The sequence below is a fragment of the Arachis duranensis genome, chromosome 5, assembly GCF_000817695.3.
Source record: "Arachis duranensis cultivar V14167 chromosome 5, aradu.V14167.gnm2.J7QH, whole genome shotgun sequence".
Lineage (NCBI taxonomy): Eukaryota > Viridiplantae > Streptophyta > Magnoliopsida > Fabales > Fabaceae > Arachis > Arachis duranensis.
The window spans coordinates 80,065,270-80,078,518 of NC_029776.3; the positions used below are offsets into that span (position 1 = coordinate 80,065,270).

Consider the following 13,249-nt stretch of genomic DNA (forward strand, 5'->3'; position numbering starts at 1 on the left):
CCCCGTTCTCTTTCCCCTACCCCACTTCGTTCCCTTTCTTTTTTTATTTTATTTTATAATTTTTTTAGTTAGGGGTAAAATGGTAATAAAAATAAAAAATTTAGTGAAAAGGACAATTTTAAAATAAACTGAAACTTTCAGAACCATTTTGTAGCGAAAAAAAGGCCGAGGACAAAATAAATTTTCGGCCTCTACGTTAGGGACCAAAATCGTACTTAACCCTAAGTTGTTACTTAGCTTCATTTTCTGGAATGTTGAATAGAAAAGAACATCAGCACTGCTCCCCAGATCCATTAGTACGTTTTTTACCAGAAGGTCTCCTAAATGGATGGAAATTACGACTGGGTCATCTAGATTTGTTATGTTTGTATTGAAGTCAGAGGCGTGAAACGTCATCTGAGGAAAATGTGAAGGTGTTTGATTATTGTTAGGACTAGCTTCTATCGATAACATAGCTCGGTAGGAGTGTTTCCTTGCCGAGCTTGTAGCACCTCCACCTACAAAACCTCTAGAAATACAGTTAATAATTCCTCTAGGTTGTTTAGGATGACTTGAAGTCACCCTTTCCTTGTTTCAGCTGTGTTGTCCTGCTGAGGTATGGTCACCCGAGGAAGGGGCACGCCTTTGTATATGGCCACCGATATATTTGTCTAAAAGGCCTTGCTGAGCTAGTTACTCCAAGAGGTCCTTGGCGATGACAGACTCATCAGTGGTATGTCCATGCTTATGGTGATAGGTGCAATGCTTTGACTTGTCTACATTCTTCGCTTCTGGATAATTGCCGGCCTTTCGTGGTGGTTTGATCAATTTAGAATTTAGAATCTCCTTGATAATGTCGTCCCTCTTTGTATTGAACTGAGAATAGGATTCATAACGAGGGTGAGCTTGAAACTCTTCTTACTGTCCCATGGTTTATCTTCCTCTTTATACTGGGCTTTTCTGCTTTCCGAGCTTGTCAGAGTTCCTCAATATCGATCTGTCCTTTCGCTTTTTCGCGAAATTCAGCCATGGTCTTCGGTTTGGAGATAGCAATAGCCTCTTGGAACTTGCCTGGTCAGAGTCCACTTTTAATGGCGTGCAGCTGCACTTCTTGGTGGAGGTCGGGGATCCTCATGGCCACTATCGTGAAACGAATCATGTAGTCTTTAAGGCTTTCATTTTGATATTGTTTGATTGTATTCAAGTAGTTAGAGTCGTGCAGGTAGATAGCTGAGCCAGCAAAATGCTCCTTAAAAAGCTTCGCAAGTTCCTGAAAACGAGAAATAGAATCTGCAGACAAAGTACAGAACCAATCAAGTGCAGGACCATCTAAATAAGATGGAAAACAACGACATAAAACTTTATCTGATGCACCATTTATTATCATTATGGATCTGAACTTTTTGACGTATTTATTTGGATTGCCTAACCCGTCGTAGGGGATTAAGGTAGTTCGTAAGGTGAACCTTCTCGGCAGTTCGAAGTTCATCAGCTCAGCTGTGAATGGCCTATTAGAGTTGTCGGGCTCAATGTTTTCGTTTTCTGCCTGAGCTTTTTCGTTCCGTTGAGCTTGAGCTTATTCGTTCTGTTGAAATTGAGCTTTTTCATTCCGAGTAGTTTCTGATACATGCGTTGGACCAGATTACCAGATTGGTGCCTGGCCTCTTTTGTTCGTTCTAGACGACCATCATTGTTTTCAATCCGAGCATTAGCTAGCTCGACAATCTAGTTTTCCATTCTTTGATTCTCCTGCGCTAGTTGGCTTGTTGCAACTCAGTTACCATCCAAAGAAGTTCGGATGGCATAGGTGGAGGTAGATCAGCCATGGTTAAAAGTGAAAATATTGAGGCCGATGAAAAAAAAAGAAAATCTATATCTTCGACCCCACAGTGGGCACCAATTGTTCTTTTGTGAATAACCTGGATGTAACTCGGTTTTTGGGAGTCGACGCCGAGCTTTGTTGCCTTCAACACTTAGCTATATACTAGAAAGGTCCAAGCTCTTCGCCCAGAGTGATATCACGTTGCGGAGAGTATGAACAAAATGGGAGTGTACCTGTAAAAGACACTCCGATGCTTAAGTTAGTATTGTGAATTCAGTGTATCTTTCGTGGGTAAAATATCATACCTTTATTGGTGGAGTAAAATAGATCGGTTACGCTTCTGTTGGTCATTTACATTGAAGAGCAATTATTAGAATTTAGTAGGTGACAACACCAAGTCGGACGTTTTTATTTCAGAATGTAATCCGTTGAGTTGAAGGTAACGCTTTATGCTGAGTCATGGTGTATAATGTCGAGTTATGACATCGAATTTGTAACAGCCATATCNTAATAATAATAATAATAATAATAATAATAATAATAATAATTATTATTATTATTATTATTATTATTATTATTATTATTATTAATAAGTTGCATCAAGTACAATAAACAAAGTCACTCTTTCTAGATATTAAACGTCCATCGAATTTAATAACCCAGATTCAAAACACTAGCATCGTAAGATTGATTCAGAGCTTAGACGCTAGCTTAGAGGTACCTGATTTATTTAAGAAAATAAGAGTTATAGAAAGTGTCTGATGTTTATGCGAGGAGTGCAGATAGCATGGTCAATGACGAAGCACTTTATTGCATATATTTGGTTGGCTCTCTCGGTTGGGCGGTCATCAAAGAAAAGATATGTGTTTCTGTTTGCACAAAAATCACAATTCGGATGGCATAACAGATCACCATTGATGCTTCGAGGGCAACATGCATGGTTTGATTGCTTCTACGATCCCTGCACAAGTTATAAAGTGCATTCGTCATATTTGAAACAATAAAGAGTGAGTCCCATCCATGTATATTTTACAAGTGTGTCGATAATTTTAGTTATTGATTTTAATTATATATAAATTTTTATAATTAAAATTAATAGACAAAATTATCAAAACACCTTAAACGCTAAAATACTTGAAATGTTTTCTTCTTATATATGAACATAAATCAAATTTAAGAAGTGGCCACCTCTTTTACTCTAGATGTTTTTACTATTCATTATTTGACCTATCGAATTTCTTTGGTGTTATCCAGAAAATAAAATTGTAAATTTATGTTTTTCAATTTTTTTTATACATAATAAGATCTATCATAAAAACTATAAAATAAGAGTGCTCAATTTTGTTGATGTGGAGAAAATTAGTGTGTAATATATTATTATAGAAAGGGTTGGTGTTTCTCTTTAATATAAAATTAATTTTTTATAAATTATTATTGAGCAAATCGGACAGTTAAATTTATTGAGGAGAGAAGAGAAGAATGAAATTGGTGGATCAGATTTACATATTATAACTTTTTTAAAAATTCAAGTTCATAAATCAAAGGATAAAATTTATGATTTTAAAAAAATAAAATGTTTGTAATTACAAATCAGTAAGATTTTTTATTTTAAGAATAAAAAAAATTTATAAATACAAATCTTATCCTAAGTTTTTGATTTTTTAAAGAAATAAAAAAAATTTATAAATACAAATCTAACTAAAATTTTAGTTTTTAAATTTTAAGCTGATTTTAGTAGTTAATTTTATTGTACAAATAATATTTTTGTTGTTTTATTATATGTGCATTTCTAAGATTATATTCTTAATTTCAAAATAATCCAATATCAATAAATGCAATAACTCTTTGATTAAAAAATATAATAATCGAGGAATATAATATAGTGTTTTATATCATCATTTTTATTTTTTAACTTGACATTAAAATATCAAATATCCACTCATTTAAATAAAAATAAAAATTTTATATTTGTAAAAATAAATTTAATAATTTTTTTAAGAATTAAATTGTAAAAATCTAAAACGTCTTAGATTTTAAAACAGAATAACAACAGTTTATTACCAAACAAAACTTAAGCAAAAATTGAAAGAAAACCAAAGAATATTTTCTAAAAAGGGAAAACAAAAGAGTTACTACACTTTCCTATTGGTTTTGAGCGCAGATTTACTGATGGAAAGCATCCTACTGGAGGAACATTGTTCACAAAGAATTTTCTTGCTCCTAGGCTATGAAGTATCTGTCACAAAAAAGCAATAATAATAATAAACGAAAAGGTGAAAGGAACGTCATGCTTTTTGGTTTTTCTTCGTTTATTGTATTATTTGATGTAAAAAAATCAAAATAGGAGTGCGGAGTGCCAAACTCCCAAACAAAGTTCAATTGGCTCAATATAAAGAAATTAACATAATATGTTTTCGTGGAAACAAGGTATATATACAAAAATATTTAAAAGACATTATATAATATTAAATATAATAAATATATAATTATAGATATTATATATAAAAAATCATAGATGATAAATTAAATAAAATAACTTTAAATTATTTTTTTTCTAACGTTAGCCGGATATATATGAAATTGTTCCGGGCAAAATCTTAGGGATAAATGTGTTACTTTTATCAGTTTGTGCAATAATGTACTCGTTAATTGTATATGTAAATAAATTTGACATACCTGCAAGCGTATTTTGAATTCATTTATGAGGTAGGAAGCAAATTTCCTACTACCACGAAATGTATTGTTTTTGAAGTGATCATTCACACCCGAAGATAAGAAAAACAAGGATTCAGATACATGCTTCTCCGCTGCTTCTTCACCTAACCCCTTTGGCAGAATCTCCTTAACTGTCCTCTCGAATCCCCTTATTTGTTCGTCCATTATAAATGAAATTTCCTAATTAAAGAAAGCACAAATAGTATACGGTATCATAAATTCGTTTAATTTTTAAAATAAGTAAAAAAGAAGAAGTAATCTTTTAGCTAATGAAATTTTGAAGTAGAGGTGTGAGAATACGAGCCACTAACATTATTGGTGTCTGGCAAAATTCCAGAACCCGCCGATGCGTAATTTATGCCTGTAGTTATGACTCTGAAAGTCCCAAGTACGCAGGGGCAAAAGGCAGACCAAGGTATATAGCTGCAAAAATTAAAAAGAAAACAATTGAATCACAAAAATGATGCAACTAAATCTAGATCCAAGACTCAAGAGTGAACTAAATGTAAAGAAATACTAATCTTAATCCTCTTTGGTAGTTAGATGAAAGTTATAGTACAGTTTCTTCTTTTTGTTGGATCAAGATGTATGTACGCTAAATCTTCTTTATATATATTAGCAGAAATTTTATTATAGACGGGAGTTATGTTTTTTTTTTTCTTTCTTTCTAACACTATTTTCTAGTGCGATCATTAGCATACACAAGGATATTTGAGCAATTATACACACATATTTTCTATATACACAAACTACAAAATAAAAATTTAGATGAGTAACTTTTTTAGTCAACATGTAACCAATTGTTTGGTTGAGTTTTTGAGTGGGAGTTTTATTTGTATGTTAACAGTAAATAAAATATGTTCTGCACAAATCAGTAAGAATCTTGTAGAATGAATGATTCTAGATATATAGTTTCTCACCAAGGAAATCAGCAACAGTTTTGCCATTAGTGCAGCGACCAGTGGGTGTGCCGAAATCTATGCCATAAGGAAAGAAATCAACATTGTGGTTGTTACTACAGTCAACAAATGAATCACCGAAGACATACAGTGTTGGAATCTATTTTGATTGCTCAGTCTTCGTTGCAAATGCTATGAGTAGCAACACGGTTAGGATCAAACTATGGTTTAGATGGTTGTTCGTACTTATTTTTTTGGAGTCAATTTAATTGTGTATCTGAAACTATGAATATGAATTATGATATGATGGGGTTACTTCTGTCATGGCGTCTGCTTTTTATAGTAAGGAGGTTCTAGGAACGCTTATTGTTCTATAATGTGGTTTGGTTCTTTGACGAAAAATTCCTAGTGCTCCTTCTAAAGAAAAATATCTCATATAATATGACAAATTTAATAATTATGTTTAGACATATTTACAATAAAGTCAAAAGAATATATAAAGTTGGATCTAATTTCAACGGAATATAAGTATAAAGATATTAATAACACTAGACATATGTAAAAATAAATCAGTTATCAAATTCCAATTCCTATAAAATATATGTTAAAAAATAAAATAAATATTAAAAATAAATTAAATTATAAAATTATTTAAATATAAATTTATAGTAATTAATTTAATGGTTGAGTTTTTTATGCATATAATATTTTTAAAAATAGAAATATTTAACTGTATTAAGAATTTATTTGGATGACATTAAATTATTAGAAAAATATTTATTTTTTTAATTAATTTTTTTTTTATTTTTAGTGTATTTGTCAAAATTTTAGTAGTAGACTAAAAATACTTGAAAAATAAAAAGAAAATTTTTGTTTAGACGCTATAATTTATATCCTTTTTAAAGATTTTTTATTTAAAAAAAGATATTTTTAACATAATAAATAAACAAAAAGGTACTTTTATATTATTGTACCCGAAAACGAATATATGTTGTAGCTTGTAGGGACAAGTGCCACCCACTAACAATTTGAAAAAAAATAAATCTCTACATACAAATTAATTAACTAAACGAGTCCAACAAGTTATTTACACTCATGACTCATACGCACACGTTCTTCTTCGCGCCCCTGCTGCACACGTTCTTCTTCTTCTTCTTCTTCTTCTTCTTCTTCTTCTTCTTCTTCTTCTACTTTGTCACCTCTGATACTTTGTCCTTCTTCTTCTTCTTCTTCTTCGTCACCCCTGATACTTCGTCTTCTTCTTCTTCTTCTCTTTCTTTTTCATTATCTTTCTCTTTTGTTATCGTCGTCACCAACACCTCCTCCTCCTCCTTCTTTTTTCTCCTTCTTCTCTATCATCTTCATCATCATGATCATTATCATTATAGTCATCGTCGTCTTCTTTTTATATGTATCATCCTTATCGTTATCAATATCATTATTATCATTATCATAGAAATTTTGCCATATTGATGACGTTGTCCGATCCAAAATTGATTTAGATGTGTTTTTGTTGATAATTCAGTCATTTTTGTGGGTTGTTTTCAAACTCGGTTTGTGTGTCGTAATCATTAAAAAAATATTTCTGTATATTTGTAGCAATATTTCTATTATAACCGAAGAGAAAGGAAAAAAAAAAAGGGGGATGGAAAGCACGTGGGGGGCACATGCCCCCACTTAAATTTTCTTCCCTTCTCCCCCATCTATCGAAGACCCCATCCCCCCTTCCTTCTTTCACTTTCTTTTATTTCCTTCCAACAAAACCTAAAACCCTCTTCTCCTCTTCCCTTCTTTCTCATTCATCTCTCCCATCTTCTCATCCCTTCTTCCTGCAATCACACACTATCATTAAACCCACTTCTTTCATCTTAATTTCTTCTCCTTCTTTTCTCTATTTTATTCATTCAAATTTCTTTATCACAACCCTAAATCATGGAGCTTCAACCTACTTAGTGAAGAAAGTATCCAACTTTTGAGTTCCGGTTATTATTGAGGCTTCAAGGTAACTCTTTGACTCAATAATTAGCCATATTCCCAATTTTTGTCATCTCTATGTTTATGGGTATGTATAAATCCGAATTAGGGTTATTAGGGAGAGAAAATTTGGGGCTTTTGTCAAGGTGAGTAAGATTATGTTAATTGACAATGTTAGTAGCTCACAAATATCATTATTGTCATATTTCTAGAGTTGTAGAATTATTGGACATCATTTGGTAGCTCATTGACGTGCTCAGAGTTGCTTCCGGTTCCTTGAAATCAAGTTGTGAGTGGATATTATATCTATAATTGTTTTTAAATATATTATTATCGATATTTTATCGAATCATTAATTTTGGAGTTTGAAAATATTTTATTATTGTGATGTTTGAATTTTTGAAATAAGTATTGATTTGTGAAACTTACAATTTTATAAAAATACACACGAGATGATATTTATATATTTTGTAAAGCATACATGTTTTCTTATTTGACTTTATTAAATTTTAATTAAATTTTAGTATGCATTCTTATATATATTTTTTATTTACTATGAAAATTTAGTAATATGTTTTAATTATTAGAGATTTGTTATAAATGATTTGGTTTGGATTGGTTTAGGAGACTCTGACTAGAAAACCGTAGTTAACGGCGGTTATGACGTTAACTTAGATGCATCTAACTCAGACCTCAGCTAGTAGGGGCGTTGCTAGCCCAACGTGTAGGCCAAACGTTGGATCTGTTATACCGTACGGGCACACTAGAGGAAAGGGCTACATTTAGAGGTGGAGCCGCCTTAGGTGTGTAATATTTGATTTGATTTGACTTCTGGAATGAGGACTCCCATTTCAGTTCATCCGCTTAACTACTTATTTATTTATTTGCATAATTAATTAATATGAATTTCTCATCTCTGAAAAGAAACATAATTTTCAAGGTAAACTCTGTATTGTCTCGTGTGGGTTATAGATGTAATGTTTGCTCACTGAGTTGTAAAACTCACCCCATTATATTCCCATGTTCTTTAGATACAGGAGTCATTCCAGGTTCCATTTCACCTGCCCCTCAGTAGATCTTAGTCATTTTGGTGAGCACTTTCTTCTTTTCAAGGGCTAAGTATTTATGTAATGGAACCTTTACTCAAAATTTAGATTATGTCAATGCTCCATATGTCACAGGCAGGATCCTCGTGTGGGTTATGCTATTTTGGAATCTTGAACTGTTTAGATAGTAATTATAAGTTGGTTATGTAAGACTTGTGGATTTAACTATATACTCTAGTATCAACTTGATATATATACATATATATATATATATATATATATGAAATGCGTATTTTGGATATATGTGGTTGTGGATATAGTTGGAATATGCTGTTGTTGTTGTCTGTGGAAATGGATGTTTATTATTGATACAGGGAGTTAATATTTATGTTGGTAAGGTCCTAGAAATAGAGGAGATTCTGTCCGTTTTTCAAGGTTCGGGCCAGTCATTGCCAGGTTCGGGCCATGACAAAGTGATATCAGAGCCTTAGGTTTTCCTGTGTAATAGGGAGCAAATGTCCTTTAGTAGGATCACAATTGTGCAAATGAAAGCCGACCCATTTTTATAAAGTGTGATGTTATTAGAGGCCTATAGGAAGTCGTCCTCAATCTTTTGGTCTCATAATTCTTTCTATCTGTCCTATTGTCTTTGAAATTCATATACATATGTCGTTGGTTATCCAATCGCTTTATTTACTCAATAGGTGGAAGATGCCACCTAAGACAAGATGTGGTGGCGCTGTTAATGCTCCTGATACTGCTGAATCCAATAGGGCAGTTTCTCCACCACTTGGAGCGCTTCGACAAAGGCCAATGAGCCAAAGGATAGCTGATAGGCGCGAAGGAGAGAACCTTGCAGTAAGAGAGGCTCAACCGAACTTAGCGGCTGAATTAAGGGGAATGAATCAAACCCTTAATACGGTATTACAGGTCCTAATAAATCAAAATAGGGACGGAGCAGAAATTCCTAGTATGCCAAATCCTCAGCCTCATAGAGTTCATCAATTGTTTGGGGATCAAGAGCCGCCAATTGAAAAGTATTTGAAGTTGAATTCGTCCACTTTCAATGGAGATTGATTGGATGAAGATCCACAGCAATATCTAGAGGATGCATAGAAAGCTATTCGAGCTCTCAAGTGCACCAAGGAATGGGCTGTTGAGTTAGTATCCTACAACTTACGTGGTTCAGCAAGATATTGGTATGAGTCTCTTCTTGAGAGCAAAGAAGCAGCTGGACTTCCTCTTCCTTCTTGGAAAGAGTTCACTGAAGAGTTTCTCGCTCGATTTTATCCAGCTAACAAGCAAGCAGAAGATGCAATTGCCTTTGAAAGATTAAGGCAAGAGAATATGACAGTGACTGAGTATGCTAAGGAGTTTACCAGACTTTCTAAGAGTGCTCCGTACTTGGTGAATTCAGAAGAGATGAAAGTTTGTCGTTTCATTCGTGGATTGGCAGAACCTATGTTCACTACTCTTATGCCTGAAGTCGGACGCATGTCTTTTAAGGATGTCCTAAACTCTGCTTATGGAATTGAAGTTGGGATAGCGGAGAGAAATGCATTTAAGGATGTTGGTAAGAAGCCCAAGATGAAAGGACAATTTTCTGGTGGATCTAGTTCAGGAGGATTTCAGTCTCATCATAGTCAGACTAATCAGCAAGGTTATTCAGGTTATCGAGCTCGTCCTCAAACATCTTTCGGTGGGGTTGCTTCTTCTGGATCTGTTCCTATGAGTGTTTCAAGTCCAAGACCTTTTGTTGGGGGCACCCCTCAATCTAGCGAACATGGTTCCAATCAGACAAGACCAACTAAATCTTACTGCCAGCAGTGTGGGATCTACCATTCCGGTATATGTTTCAAGGTTACTGGTGCATGTTTTGTTTGTTGTCAATCTGGTCATCTTAGGAGGGATTGTCCAAATCCTAGAGGAGGCTTTGCTCCAAGTATTGCACGTCCTACAACACCAATGCCATCATCTTCAGCTATGTCTATTGGAAATTCTTCTGGTCCTAGTGGCAGAGGAGCTGGTGGCAGGGGTCAGACTTATAACAGAAGAGGAAGCCAAAGAGGACGAGGTCAGACACGTGTGTATGCTTTAACACGTCAAGATGCTCAAGCTTCTAATGCTGTGGTGGCAGGTACTTTACAAGTTTGTTCTTTAGTGCTCGAGTGTTATTTGATACCGGTTCTCATTATTCATATGTATCTCCATATCTTTCATCTTGTTTTAATAAACAACCTGAACTATTATCCCACCCATTTCATGTTGGCACTCCACTTGGAGTATCCACGGTGGTTCGAGTCATGTTTCGGTCTTATGTTGTTAGAATTAATTCGGTTGAAACCTTAGCTGATTTGATCCTTTTAGAACCTATGGACGATATTGATGTCATCTTAGGCATGGATTGGTTAGCAGCTTGTCATGCTGATGTGGGCTGTTACCCCAAAACTGTGAAGTTTGACATACTGGATATCTCACCTTTTGTTTTTAAGGGTGATGACTGTCCCACTTTAGCTAGCATCATCTCATCTATCAGTGCTATGCAATTGATGGATAAAGGAAACCAAGGATTTCTGGCAGTTGTTAGAGATGTTGATGCCGAAGTGCCTAGTCTTGATCAGGTTCCGATTGTTAGAGAATTCCCTGACGTGTTCCCTGATGAGCTACCGGGGATGCCGCCTGACCGTGAAGTTGAGTTTTCCATAGAATTGGCTTCGGGAGTCCAACCTATGTCCATTCCTCCCTATCGTATGGCTCCAACTGAGTTACGAGAATTAAAAGTTCAATTGGAAGACATGCTAGAGAAAGGATTCATTCGTCCTAGCACTTCTCCGTGGGGAGCTCTTGTCCTATTCGTAAAGAAGAAGGATGGAACGATGCGACTATGTATGGATTATCGTCAGCTTAATAAGATAACTGTTCGCAACAAGTATCCATTGCCAAGGATTGATGATTTGTTCGATCAACTTCAAGGAGCTACTTGTTTCTCAAAAATCGACTTGCGTTCAGGATACCATCAATTGAAGATAAAAGAGGAAGACATTCCGAAAACTGCTTTTCGTACTCGCTATGGCCACTATGAGTTCTTAGTAATGTCCTTTGGTCTGACAAATGCACCTGCAACTTTCATGGCTCTGATGAACCGAGTTTTCAAACTTTTCTTAGATCATTTTGTTATCGTCTTCATTGATGACATCTTGGTGTATTCGAAAAGTGCTGTAGAGCATGAGTATCATTTGAGGATTGTGTTACAAACCTTAAGGGATCACAAGCTATATGCTAAGTTTTCTAAATGTGAGTTTTGGCTTAATCAAGTGACATTCTTGGGGCATGTGGTATCAAAATATGGAATCATGGTGGATCCAAAGAAGGTTGAAACCGTTCAGAAGTGGCCAAGGCCTACTACAGTGACAGAAATTCGTAACTTTCTAGGGTTGGCCGATTACTATCGGCGATTCATCAAGGACTTCTCGAGAATTTCGGCACCATTAACCAAGTTAACTCAGAAGAATGTGAAGTTTCAATGGTCAAAAGCTTGTGAGGAAAGTTTTCAGACATTTAAGATTTGTCTAACCTCAGCACCAGTTCTTGTTTTACCTTCTGGGTCCGGGAGATTCTCAGTCTTTTGCGATGTATCTCGGATAGGACTCAGTTGTGTATTAATGCAGCATGGCCGCGTTATTTCCTATGCCTCGCGACAACTCAAGAATCATGAGCAGAATTATCCAACTCATGACCTGGAAATGGCAGCGGTTGTCTTTGCTTTAAAGATTTGGAGACACTACCTTTATGGTGAGACCTGTGAGATCTATACGGATCACAAGAGCTTGAAGTATATATTTCAACAGAAGGATTTAAATTTGAGGCAACGGAGATGGATGGAGTTGCTAAAAGATTACGATTGTACCATTTTGTATCATCCTGGAAAGGCAAATGTTGTAGCAGATGCCCTCAGTAGAAAATCTATGGGTAGCTTGGCCCATATCACTCTTGGAAGGAGACCAATTGTTGAAGAAGTCCATCAATTGGAGGCCGGTGAAATTCAATTTGACCTTGGAGAATCAGGAGTTTTCTTGGCACATGTTCGAGCCCAATCTTCCCTAATAGAATAGATCAAGGTTGCACAAAGTGATGATCCGAAACTAAGAAAGCTTATGGAAGATGTTCGCAATGGGAGAAACTCATAGTTTTCTCTTGATCAAGATGTATTGCGTTGTGGTCAACGCTTATGTGTTCCAGATAACCCCGACTTGAAGAAAGCTATTTTGGAGGAGGCTCACAATTCTAAGTATACAGTTCATCCGGGCTCCAATAAGATGTATCAAGATTTGAAACAATTGTTTTGGTGGAAAGGCATGAAGAAAGACATAGGACTTTTTGTTTCTCATTGCTTAACTTGCCAACAGGTTAAAGCTGAACTTCAAAGACCTGCTGGGTTATTGCAACATATTGAGATACCTGAATAGAAGTGGGAAAGGATTACGTTGGATTTTGTAACAGGCTTACCTTGTAGTTTTAAGGGTTTTGATTCAATTTGGATAATTGTGGATAGAATGACGAAGTCAGCTCACTTTCTTTCGGTGAAAACAAATTTTAGTGCAGCTCGATATGCTCAACTTTATGTTGATGAGATAGTTAAGTTACATGGAATTCCAGTGTCCATTATTTCAGACCGCAGGCCCCAGTTTACCTCTCATTTTTGGAAATCTTTTCAAAAAGCGTTAGGAACTCGTCTGGATCTTAGCACAGCCTCAAACCGATGGACAATCAGAGAGGACGATCCAAACATTGGAAGACATGTTAAGGTGTTGTGT

General features: G+C 35.1%; 1 long non-coding RNA gene across 2 annotated transcripts; it reads right to left on the minus strand.

The window, feature by feature from the left end:
* Window positions 1-2,377: 2,377 nt before the first annotated feature.
* Window positions 2,378-5,813, minus strand: LOC107489663 (uncharacterized). 2 transcript variants are annotated; one of them, XR_002375841.2, is made up of 4 exons: window positions 5,437-5,813; window positions 4,828-4,939; window positions 4,478-4,696; window positions 2,378-2,762 (listed from the first exon to the last, which is right to left on the minus strand). It is a non-coding gene; the product is annotated as an uncharacterized LOC107489663 (long non-coding RNA). The 2 variants fall into 2 exon arrangements; XR_001592266.3 differs by lacking the exon at window positions 2,378-2,762 and adding an exon at window positions 3,943-4,037.
* Window positions 5,814-13,249: the final 7,436 nt, after the last annotated feature.